Genomic DNA, 12,038 nt, shown 5'->3' with positions numbered 1-12,038 from the left:
TCACAGACATCAGAAAGTGGACAGTTCAAAGTTATTCCTTGGTAAGGGTGTGGAATATAAGACCTCACAGCTGCTGATTAAAGGCAGAGCCATACGCTTCACAGCTCAGTGAAGCAGATGGTAAGGTTTATCTTCTTTTGTTGGACATTGTGGCACTAACACTCATGCTTGGATGGAGGCAGGGCTCAGGAGAGAAGTAGAGAGAAAATTCTTGCAGGCTATTCCAGACCCTCGTTAGACAATAATTCTGTACTTCCTGAGAACAAAGTTTGCCAAATACTCCAAAGTTCTACAGTACAAGACATGGTGGGGATTATTTGTGTTTGGAAAATTTGCAAAACTGGTTACCAGTTGCCCAGCAGGGCCATTTTGAGTTTTCAGATGAACCTGACAGGACGAATCCATTGCCAGTGGTAGACCTCTACCTCTAAGCAATAAAATGAATCGACCTACTGTAACAAGTTCTTGGCTATTAATCAAATAAATTTTAGATGACATCTGCCTGAATAATTAGGCCAGTATCATGAGAGTTGAATTTCTTTTCCCCCAGCTGCTACAGAGCAAGACCCATGTCCACAGAAGCCATTCCTAGTTCAGGTCAAGAAATACATTAGCATACAGCTGGAGTCCATATTTCCAGCCTCTGTTGCAAAGGGCATGCATTCAGAGGGTTCCACAGAGGTTTGTGGCTAAAACATATTCCTGGGAATTGTCCTTTGATCTGTCAAGAGCCTTCTCAGCCCCTCTGTGGAGACAAACACCCTCCACTCCCAGCCCCTGGGACTGATACTCGATTCATTTCCCTGTCTTGTAGGCCAGCTCTGAACCCACTGCAGTGTTGAGAGTTAGAGCCCCAGCTCCAACTGTCTGGACCACAAGGCCTTGGGCTCTGAGCAAGAATACTGGCCTGGACATCATCTCAATACTGTTATATCACTGTTACAAAGTTTGAATTTCGTGTAACATGTTTCTGTTTCAGTGTCGCCGAGGTGGTTCCTCAGGTCCATCCCAAAGAGGAACTGCTCGCGGGACGCCTCCGAGCGCACCTGGGGGCACCTTCCTCGCCAACCCGGCCGCAGGGAGAGGGGCTTCGCTCCAGGCTACGCGCTTTGTCCCCGCGCGGCCCCCGTCCACCTCCCTGTCGCTTCCCCGCCGGCCGAAAAGTTTCTCCAGGTGCGGGATTCCGGGCTCGGCGACCACCAGCGCGAAGTGTGAGCGCCAGTCGGGAGCCAGCACGCCCGCCGGCCCAGGTGAGTGGCTGCTGGCGTCTGGGCGCAGGGCGGCCCCCGCGGGAGTGGGCGAGCGGCCGGGCCAAAGCGGACCTGCCGTTGCTATGACAACGCGCCGGCAAACCGGCCGCTGGGCCTCCGGCTGCCGGGTCGGCTGGCGGCCCCCGCCGCCCGCTCCTAGTGTCTCCTGGGGCCCAGCCGTTGGGACCCCATTTTCCCCGGGTCGGTGTTTGCGGTGGTCCTTGGTTGCCCCGATTCATCCCCACCTTCTCACCTCGACCACATCTTGAGACGTGAACCGTTTTGAAATTTAAAGCTGACTTACTCTAGGGTAAGTGTGATTTGGGAAAAATAACACATCCTTGAAAGTTCTGAAGTTGCGGGTTTTTTCCCCTCCTTTCTTCTTTTTTTAATCTCCCAAAGCCTGGCACCTAGTAGGACCTCGTTATATGGTAGCTCTTGCTTACCACACTTAGTGTAGTTCCTTGCACACAGTGGGTGCACATTCGAGGAGCCTCTTACTGGTTATGTGGACAGGTAATTTAGGCGCTCTGCCTCAATTTCCTCATCTGTAAGGGCAGGTTATAATTTCTCACGCAGTGTTGTGGGCTCGAAGGAGCCTGTATATGAAACTGCTGTGTGAGCAGTAAAGGTCAAGCATTTGGGGTTTAGTTGTAAGGGGTATTTACATGCTGCACGTGGTTTGAGTCTCCCGGTCCCCTGTCACCAGCCAAGGAGGACCTTCTTTTCTGTCTGATCACCAAACAACTCCAGTATCCAACCAGGAAACAGAGTGGTCATGCATCAGAAGAGGGTTCTGCCAGTGAAAAGAAACAGCAGCAGGGTTTTGAGCCTAACTTTCTCCACTTTTCTCTCCTTAGAGGCATTGTTACAATTGTAATTTTATTTGTGTGTCTGACACATAGTGTGTGGTAAATAAGTACTTAAATGTTTGAGCTATAAGGATTTTCCATGTCATTCAACAGTCTCTCAAAATAAGCATCCTGGTTAAGAGCACAGACTCCAGAGCCAGGCAGAAGCACAGGTGTGAATTCCAGCTCTGCCACAGTTCCTTATCTGAAACCCATGGGGGCAGTTTGTGTTTTAAAATTCAGAATTTTTCAGATTATGGAAAGACAACATAGTGTATAAACTGCACCACTTCTAGTAGGGTCTGGGGAAGTACCCTAGAAATAACACATTAATTCTTTCAACTTCATTCTAAGTGTGATAAGTAAAGACTGTACATACTTTCACATGAGTTCAGGTCAGGTTTCTCCAACAGATCAATTTGCCTCATGTATGAGTACATGTGGTGTTTGGAGCTTTTTGGATTTTAGAATTTCAGATAAGGGCATATGAGTCTCTGCCAGTGTAGCTGCTCAGATTCCTCAGCTGTAAAATGAAAATGTTAGTGTCTGCCTACCTCCCAGGTTCCATTCATGTTTTGGGAGGAGTAAATGAGTTAGTACATGTTAACTGCTTAGGACAGTGAATGATCCTTAATCAGTGCTATAGAAAAGAGTCAGCTCTTAGGATATTATTTTTATTGGCTCCACAATAATCCACACTGTGGACAAACCATAATTTATTTGCAATTTATTTATTGTTGGATAGTTATATTTCAAGTACAAAACTGTAGCAATGAATGTCTTTATACTTAAATCTTTTGACTAGATTTTTGATTACTGAAGATCAGTTCCTAAAAATAAACTACAGTCAAAGGGCAGAGTGAATGCTCTTCAAACTTCCTGTTATCCATAGAAAGATTATACCAGTTTGCCATCCTGCTGTCAGTTTTGTGACACCTGTGTTAGCATTATCATTAAAAAAAAAACTGTAAATTTCACAGATTAAAAATAGTGCCTCATTTTAACTCACATCTTACATTATTAATGTGTTTAGCCATTAAAAAAAATCTTGCTGTTAGTTATTAGGTATTTCTTTTCTGTGAATTGCCTGTACAAGCTCTTTGATGGTTTTTATTTTGGAGTCTCAGTTTTTCTTAATTGTTTAATTTTTGATATTTCCATGCTGGGCTTTGGCTGGAATTAGTTGGATAAGGTATCCCTGGAGCCTGGGGCAAGTTGTTACTTGCCTGCAGGCTACAGAGCAATGTAGAAAGCAGTGTTTCAGAGGCTGGATCTTGAGGAAAATCAGAAATCAAGACCAGGCTGTTTATCTGAATCTTCAGGCCAACAGAGCTTAGAAGAAAGAGAGCATCCAGGTAGGAAGCAAAAGAATTAGGAAGAAGAAAGAAGGAGAGTGATCCTGAAAGCTGAGAGAGAGATGCTGTAACCTCTTTTACATTTTTTTTTGTAGGGATCTAGCAATTTCTTGTATGGATGATGGGGGAATGGGGGTGGGGGCACTGTCTTGGCCAGACACTGGTTTGTGTGAACTCTTTGTAGAGTAAGGATATTAACCCTTGCTTGACATAGGGGGGTGTTTCTCTTACAATTGCCTTTTCATTTAATTTATAATGGCTTTTGATTTATAGAAATTAAAACAATTTATGTTGCCTACTTATTAACCTATTCCTTTTTGGTTCATTGCTTTTATGCTTAGAAAATCTTTTTCATGCAGAGACCAGGTAACACTCTACATTTTCTTTAAAAATGTTACTTTGTGATGTCAGCAAATCAAGGAAGAGTTAATGAAAGTGAAAGAACTGAGTAGTGTGATTTCCAACAAAAAACCTAAAAGGTGATGATATAAAGGGTGATACTCATGTCATCTTCCTGTCTCCTTGAAGACAGAAGAAAAGAGTTTATGCTGCTGTATAAGAGATTGACGGAGACTTTCTCTGGCGGTGTCATACATTGTGAACTTGTAGAATCGTATCCTCAGAGACTTTTAGAAGTGTCCTGAAAGAGATGTGATCTCTGAAGATATTTCCTACTTCTTTTATCTGCCTGATGGTCCTCTATAGTATTTCAAGCACCCACGGTTCTTAGATACTGAGAAATAATTTCCTTGTTTTTAAAAAAGGCTTAAAAAGGGGAAAATGTATTGTAGAATTAAATGCTGACCTTCTTGGCACTGGTAAATTAGCATGCTTTCAGATGTGCTTCAGAAGGAATTTCCCTCCCTGCTGAGATCCGGTTATGGGTCAGTGAGGCGAATTGTGTTTTCTTTGGATCTGTCTTAGGGTTCCAGAATGTGAAGAGTAGACAACTTATTGTTAAACTGTATTAATATATATTCTCTTAGTTTATTAACTAAAATAAATTGTAAGGTGCATGAAAGACTAATCACCTTAGGAATTCCTGCAGTTTTGTCAACCCCAAGCTGTTTAATTTCTGGAAGGTTTGTAAGGCGAGGGGCAGTATCTTTTGTAATTCATCAGAATATCCTTTTTATTTATAATAGACTAATTATCTTTCTTAATAACCACTGACTTCTCAGTTTGACTATCAGAGAGGATGTGGTATAACATCAAGAATAAAGCCAGAAAAAGCAACTTTCTATTGAAGAAAAGTTGATTTAGAAATAGTGTTAACATTTACTTTATTTTTTAATCTAAATTACTTAGTAGACATTATTAACTATTATAAACTTGAATTCAACAGATATTTATTGCATGCCTACAATATTCTGAGCACAGTTCTAGAATATTGTGTCATATTTTTACTTTTACATTGTATGTGTCCAAAGTTTGCTTATAATTCAATATTCTTAACATGAGCTGTGTTTACATGGAAAAACTAGTCATTTGGACTCAGACATATTCATTCAGAGAATCTAAGAAAAGCCTTATAGAAGATGTTCATCCAGTCTCTAAGGATGAGATGCTGTTAATTGAAAGTTCTACTCTGTTACTTTGTTGTTATGGTGGAATGCTCATCTGCAGTGACAGAGCTGCTGGGAGAGAATCCATCTACCGTTTACCAAAGGCAGTGGGTCTGAGGCTCAGGTTCTTATACTTGAATTCTTCCAAGTCTGTTTGCTGTCAGCAAATCTAACATAGAGGCACTTGAATCTGCTCCAGGGAGCTCAGTTTCCAACCAGCTGAGGTACTGGGAAGAAAGCAAATATTTACCCTTGGACGTTTTTCATGGAAATCAAATTAATTTTTCCTCTCAATCTTCTTTATGTTGGCCTTTAGTTTGTGGCAATAAAATTCGATACTTTTCATATTTGTGATTATGAAAGTAAACACCAATGTCCAGCAGTGATTTTTCAAGTTAACTTAATTGCTTTTCTGTCCTGTCTCTTTGATGGTACATATGTTATAATGTGTTCACCTAGCTCCTTTTTATACTCACAGCTCACTTTTTTATTGAGTCTATACCATATAATTCACCCTTTTAAACTGTAAAATTAAGTTTTTGCAATCATCAGACTGTCTAATTTTAGAATGTTTCATCACCCCCAAAATGAAGCCCCACATCCATTTGCAGTCACTCTCCATTCTCTACCTCACCCCTGCATCTGGCAAACACTAATCTGCTTTCTCTCTATATGGATTTGCCTATTATTGTGGGCATCTTATGTAAATGGAATCATGCAGTATGGGGCCTTTTTGCATTTGACTTCTTTCATTAAGCATGATGTTTCCAAGAATCATTTCTGTTGTAATGTGTATCTATCCTTCCTTCTTTCTATAACCAAATAAAATTCCATTGTGTAGTTATAACACATTGTTTTTTGTTTGTTTAAATTTATTTATTTTTTAATTGAAGTATAGTTAGTTACAGTGTGTCAATTCCTGGCATACAGCATAATGTCCCAGTCATGCATATATATATATATATTTGTTTTCATATTTTTTCATTAAAAGATATTATAAGATATTAAATATAGTTCCCTGTGCTATATAGAAGAAATTTGTTTTTATCTATTTTTATATATAGTGGTTAACCGTTGCAAATCCCAAAGTCCCAAATTTATCCCTTCCCACCCCTTTTTCTCCAGCAGCCATGGGATTGTTTACTATGTCTGCAAGTCTGTTTCTGTTTTGTAGATTAGTTCATTAGTGTCCTCTTTTTTCTTTTTTCTTTTTTTTAGATTTCACATATGAGTAACAGATTGTTTTTATCCTGTCATCAGTGGATAGCCATTTGGGTTGTTTCTTCTTTTGCTCTCATGAATGATGCTGCTATGAATATTTGTATATACATTTTTGTGTTGACATATCTTTTTATCTCTTGAGTATGTGTCTAGAAGTAGAATTGCTGGTCATATGGTAACTCTAAGTGTAACTTTTTGAAGACTGCCAAACTGTTCTCCAAAGTGGTTGCACCATTTTACATTCCCACTAGTATTGCATGAGGATTCTCATTTCTCCACATCATCACTGACCCTTTTTTATTGTCTGCCTTTTTGATTATAGTCATCCGCATAGGTGTGAAATGATACCTTATTATACTTTTGGTTTGCATTTCCCTGATGAGTAATGATGTTGGACATCTTTGGCCATTTGTATATCTTCTTTGGTGAAGCATCTAACTCCTTTGTTTATTTTCTATTTGGATTATCTTTTTATTCTTGAGTTGTCAGAGTTTTTTTTATATGTTCTGGGTACTAGACCCTTACTAGACATATGATTTGCAGATATTTCCTCCCATTCTGTAGGTTGTCTTTTTGCTTGCTTGATAGTGTCCTTTGAGGAGCAAAAGGTTTTAATTTTATGAAGTTCAATATATCTGTTTTTACTTCGATTATTTGGCTTTAGATATCATATCTAAAAACACCATTGCCTAAATCAAGGTCATGAAGATTTACTCATATGTTTTTTTCCTAAGAATTTTGTGGTTTTAGCTCTTGTATTTAGGTCTTTGATCCATTTGAGCTAATTTTTGTGTATGTATGTATGTATGTGTATATATATATATATATATATGAAGTAGGTGTCCAAATTCATTCTTTTGCATGTGGATAACTAGTTGTCCAAGGACCACTCACATTAGTGAACATTAATGTCCTCACATTATTTGAGTCAACTTGTGAGTCATGTTTTGAGGAAGCAAAATTTGGTTGATTCCTTGTCATCTCAACTGGATGCCACCATCCTACACAGAAGACATTCCAGGCAAAGGAGCATCTGTATTACTTACAATATTTATGAAGGCTTATAACTTGGTGAATTGTCTTGTAGGGGATGTAAGCTTCGGGGCTGCTTCCGCCTCCAGTCTAATGTAAGGCCTCTCAAGTGGACCTGTTTAACTGTCTCCTTGCCATCTTTCCTCTGAATCATAACCTGATTCCTACTTGACCTTTTGTGGAAAGAGAAGAGTAAAAGAGGCATTGCTTCCTTCTAAGCAGGAGAGGCCCTAAAATTTTCCTTCCAGACTCATGGGAGGACCTGGGAAGAGTTGTGAACCTTTCGACAAAGAAAAAGGGACATTCTCAAGGGAAGGCAGAGCTTTTCCACCTCCTTATACTTCCCACTGAAAGATCCTCTCTCTGGAATTGTGACCTAATTGAGCCTTGGCTTGTTTCAGAACCCCTTTTCCTTGGAATGGAGAGATAGGGAAGGAAGATTTGTGTGCTCCACAGAGGTTCAAATGTGCAGTCTGGGAAAAGCTTAGGATTGGGTCAGGCTCACCTGAGTTCAGATATTGTCCCTGCATCCCTATCTTTGATTTCCTTTTCTATAAAATGGGGTTTATAATCTCAGCTTCCCAGGATTATTATGAAAAACAAATCAAATATCATATATAAAGTGCCTAACATGCTTGTAGCTCCTCAATAAATTCTAGTTTCCCTTCTCTCTTTTCCAGATTTTCTGGTAAATTTGTATAAATACAGTGTTTTTTTAAACACCATAGAATCTTAGCATTGGAAGGGCATATGGTGATAACCATAACACTTTGCTGAATCTGTCAAAGCTCTTTTTCATGTTTATTCACTCAGTTTTGATTTATTCACTCAATTTTGATTTATTCAGTCAATTTTTATTGATCACTTTATTGTGTTTCAGGCACTGTTCTCTGTGTGCCTGTCATAAGTCAGCAGAGGAGAGGTGACAGACGTACATGACACAGAGCCTGGCATGTGGTTGCCATTTCACTTACCCTGCTTCTCTCATTTGATTCATTTACTTACTCAGTTGTGAGCCAGACATTATGCTGGTTTCATTGAATACAAAGATCCAATCTTTGAGAGCTCACAGTCTGTCGTGGAAGGAAGCAGACCAAGAAATTCTCATCTCCTATGGGAGGTGCTAGAAGAGATTGGATCAGTCTGTGGGAGCTGGAGGAGAGCACACCCGAGTCTGCGAGGGGGAGTCAGGTAAGAATGAGCAGAACGGGAAAGGAGTCTGAGGCAGAATGAACAGGAGGCCCAAAGGCCTGGAGGTGGGAAAGAGTGTAGGTTCTTAAGGAAGTGGATATCCAGGGGATTGATCAAAGACAATGGCTTGACAGGCCAGCAGTGCCCAGCTTACAAAGAGCCCCCATGTGCCAGGCTGAGATGTGAGGTCAGTTTAGATGGAGAAGACAGAAGCATAATTTGTCATTAAGAGTGAACTTGGTTTTATTCTTCTTTTCTAAGCCCAGCTTAAAAAAAATGTCCTTTTCTTTGTCTTATGTCTTTGGCATTTTCCCCAAGCACCTGAGATTTGGGCTTTTGCTTTCCTGATTCTCTAGTTATAGCATCCTGCCACTTTAATATCGTCCTAGGTTACTTGCCTGTCTACTTTGGGGTTATGACCTCATAGCTCATGGACAGCTCCCTCTGTGGCCATTTACTTTCTCTGAAAGAGTCTCTGTCCTGTTTGCCCCAGGGCTTAATTGGTAAGAGGAAAGACCAATTAGGCTGGCAGAGACTAGTGGAGAGAGCCGTCGGAGCAGGGCCAGGTACAGGGGCAGGCCCCTGACCTGGAGGTGCTGTCTCTGGTGCTTCCGATGTCGGCATATTCATAGCCCCTCTTCTCATCTCCTCCCACAGTCACTCACTGCTGGGCTGTGCTCCGGGGCTGTCTCTAAGGTCCCTGTTGTTTTACCGTAATGCAGAGTAACTGAGGGGTTGAAGAGTGTCCCAGCAGCTCAAAGGTCTTAGTCTTGTTGAGGGCAGCCTCCTTCATGTAGTCAGTCATTTACCCCCTTGAGACAGTCTACACTGGCCCTTCAGACATGAAAGAACATGTCTGAGTTTCCAGAGGTCACTTATGTGGGACTTTGTTCTGAGATCCTCCCTCTGTTATAAGTTATTGAAGGAACTTGCTTTGAAAAAAAGATTGATTAGGGTTTGGGAAGGGACGATATGACAGCTGTTTCCAAATATTTGAAGAGTTGCTGAAGTGTAGCAGACGAGGGGCAAGATTTTGGTCTTTAATCATGGCCCTCCTTACTAGCGTTTTTGTTTGTTTTCATCTAAATTCCTTTCAGCCTAAAATAATTCTGTGAATTCTGTGATTCAGTAAATGAAGCAGGCAGATTAAATCTAGATTCTTGAGGCAGATTGAGTGGCATCATTTTAGCTTTTTGAGCTCAGCCACTAGTGAATTGAAGTTGTAATAGCTATATTTATTATACTCAGAATTGAATGAGTTATTAATAAGCCATTGCTTAGCCCCATATTATCTCTGTTTTACAGACTAATTTTTTTCAATAGGATTTCCTTAATTGTATCAAATGTTTCATTCCTAGAATACTTAACATGTCTGATTCGTATAATCTCCAGGGAAACTAAACGGTCTTAATTACATCCAGCATTTTGATTTCATTTGATTCCTTAGATGAGATTAAAAGTAATTTATTTTAAAGGCTATGACTACTCTCTATATGCTTATTACAAATTTAGAAAGGTTTGATCCTATTACATTAGCCTTGCCACTATCTCAGGTAATTTAGGTTGTGGACTAGCATATGGTGTGGTTAACGTCTTTCAGAATGAATAGCTTGATGACACTATTTATATTTTAAATTGCGCTCCCCCCATTTTCCTCATCACTGTCTTTAGGTAGCATTGATTTATATTTTCTATTTATCTAGCTGTTTCCCTAGTACATGTCAAGGCTTGCTCCCTAGGAAGCAGAGTGTTCTTTGGTTCGACTCTTTCCCGAATAACTGCTTCCAGGTGAATAAGTAAATGTTGGTAATAATTTGTGGAGTATGGCTTTTACTTCTACATGCCATTTTTCAACAGAGGTATTGGCAAATTGACTCTCACCTAGAGGAGACTGAAGGGCCTGGGACGTGAAGGGTCTTTAAATGATATGAAGAACAGCTGAGGGTACTGGCGGTGTAGAAAAGCTGGCTATGACCAGGGGGACACATGCCTATTTCCTTCATATCTAGAAGACTGAGTCCTGTTAAAGATGGACTAGACATATCTGTAAGGACAGACTAGGTATGACCTGTAGGAAACTTTATACGGAGATAGTTTTGGCTCAGTTTGAGGAATAACATTCTGTCATTGGAGTCCAATGAAACAAGCTTCTTGGGGAAAGTAAAGAATGGGCTCTCTGTCGTTGGGAAATTTTTAACAGTGTCCATGTCAGTATCAATCAGATCTATGACACAGGTCTGTATCAGATGTCCTTTTTTTTTTTTCAGTTCTTTTTTTTTTTGTATATATGTATTTTATTGACGTATAGTCAGTTTACAATGTTGTGTCAATTTCTGGTGTATAGCATAATGCTTCAGTCATATGGAACATACATATATTCATTTTCATATTCTTTTTCACCATAAGTTACTACAAGATATTGAATATAGTTCCCTGTGCTATACAGTATGAACTTGTTGTTTATCTATTTTATATATATTAGTTAGTGTCTGCAAATCTCAAACTCCCGATTTATCCTTTCCCACCCTCTTCCCCCTGGTAACCATAAGTTTGTTTTCTATGTCTATGAGTCTGTTTTGTAAATAAGTTTGTTTCTTTTTTTTGTTTTTTTTTTTTAGATTCCACAGATAAGTGATATCATATGGTATTTTTCTTTCTCTTTCTGGCCTACTTCACGTAGAATGACAATCTCCAGGTCCATCCATGTTGCTGCAAAAGGCATTATTTCATTCTTTTTTATGGCTGAGTAGTGCTCATTGTATAAATACTTCTCCATTCTAGGTTTTGCGTTAGTGATTTATATGATTGATTTTATATTCTTGAACATACCATATCTAGGAAGGCTGTGACATGTAGATAAAAGCTGCCTGACATTAAATTGTCTTTGTAGATAATTCACTAAGTGGATATATACCAAATGCACATGTATACTTACATACACGTCCATACATCTATCTTGTATATTTGAGAATTACTATACTTTGATAGTTTTGTCCTCTGTTCCTATTATAAAATATATCAAGCTATACGCTATAGAGACTTCTGAATCTCATATGAACAGTTTTTTAAAAAAGTTCAAACATTTATTTACCAAATTGATTTAAAAAATCCAGTTGCTAAGTCTTTAAAGCCAAAAAAAAAAAAAAGCTTTTGTGGGAGTAAGAATTAAAAACGTGGTTTTATTGTGAGAGTATTTGAGAGAGATCTATAGATAGAAGAATATGGACCTTTGGACATTCAATTAGTGTCTTAGATATTTAAGAATAGGAAGTGGGAGCCTATAGTCATTTTGGAAAATTGTGTGTTCAGACTCCCTTACTAATTGGATTGTTGAGTACAATATTAGTGGTTTCAAATGGAATCACAATTCATTACAATTCTGACCTGGGGTAATAGATATAGAGTTAAAATGGAGTCCATCTTCCTGAAGAAATACTGATTTTATGAAATGATGAAACTGATTTTAAAATAAAGCATTAAGTGCGAATCACTAAGTTCAAAAAATACTTACAGGCCCTGTGAAAGAAGATTTAGTGCATTTAGCTTTCAAACAGCTCATTGTGGAAGAAATGC

At 39.3% G+C, this 12,038-nt stretch overlaps 1 protein-coding gene across 1 annotated transcript in view; it reads left to right on the top strand.

Moving 5' to 3' along the window:
- Positions 1–1,153: 1,153 nt before the first annotated feature.
- The window catches only part of STK33 (serine/threonine kinase 33), a 117,571-nt gene continuing 106,686 nt past the window's right edge, over positions 1,154–12,038 (top strand). The window contains exon 1 of the mRNA XM_006203495.4: positions 1,154–1,250. The gene's annotated coding sequence lies outside the window, so the exon portion shown is untranslated. The remainder of the gene's footprint in view (positions 1,251–12,038) is intronic.

The sequence above is a fragment of the Vicugna pacos genome, chromosome 10 (genome assembly GCF_048564905.1).
Source record: "Vicugna pacos chromosome 10, VicPac4, whole genome shotgun sequence".
Lineage (NCBI taxonomy): Eukaryota > Metazoa > Chordata > Mammalia > Artiodactyla > Camelidae > Vicugna > Vicugna pacos.
This window is presented reverse-complemented; position numbering and strand designations above follow the sequence as displayed.